Here is a 1083-nt window from a genome sequence, read left to right as displayed (position 1 = left end):
TCCTCCCTGTTAGGAAACTATACTTTAAAATAACAGCAATTTATTTAAAAAGTCATAATTTATTACAACCCCTAATGCATGGTATCAACACAAGATACGCAAAAAACAATTTTTTAGTTAAAAAAACTAAAAAAACAACAACTAGTAGATATTTTGAAGTAATCGGTATAAATTTATGTAACAAAATACCATCCGAAATAATAACCCTTACAGTTAATTTATTTAAAAAAAGAATTTTGCAATGGATGTTGGAGTCTCATGACGAATTAATTATATAATCTGTTACAGTACTTTATAAATACAATATATTAAATTTTTATCTAATTTTAGTTTAAAAATAATAGATAGCTATATGATTATATATTTTTAAGAAAAAAATATATAAAAAAAAAAAAAAAATATCTGTAATTTAAATGTAATGTTATCTTTGAACTCCTGGGCCCCCACACGAGTTCTCTCAGTGGGGCCCAGTATTCATATGTATGTATATATGTATGAAATTAAAATTAAATAAATAAAAATAAATAAATAAATAGATTGATGATTTTTTTCCGGTTTTATCAAATACATGGAAGTCTCGACTATTCCTAAAACAATTCAGCCCGATGGATATAAATCTTTGTAGATATATGTATAACATATCATATTATTTATTATATATTATTTATTACATTATTTTAGTAGTGATATATTAATGTACTATATAATAATACATTGATACAAGATACCTATTGGGTTATGTTATAGTTTGTAATTTGTATGCATGTTTATTTAAACTATTAGGTATAGGTGTATACTATATACCTAGTTAATATCATGATGCATAATATTATGTTATAATATTATATTGGATCCTACGGGTTATGAATATCTTAACATTAATAGGACATTGACTTTTCAACTGCGACTTATTATTTTGTTTACAGACCTATAATAGTCGTGGATCATCGTTAATCATTTATCATGACACGGTTGGCGACCCGTGTCTAATATATATTATATGGTTTCTTCTTTCGGCCGCTTTGATCTGGGTTAATATACTTAATCACTTATAATGTATACACATCATGTGTGTATGCAAAA

Source organism: Acyrthosiphon pisum, chromosome A1, assembly GCF_005508785.2.
Source record: "Acyrthosiphon pisum isolate AL4f chromosome A1, pea_aphid_22Mar2018_4r6ur, whole genome shotgun sequence".
Lineage (NCBI taxonomy): Eukaryota > Metazoa > Arthropoda > Insecta > Hemiptera > Aphididae > Acyrthosiphon > Acyrthosiphon pisum.
This window is presented reverse-complemented; position numbering follows the sequence as displayed.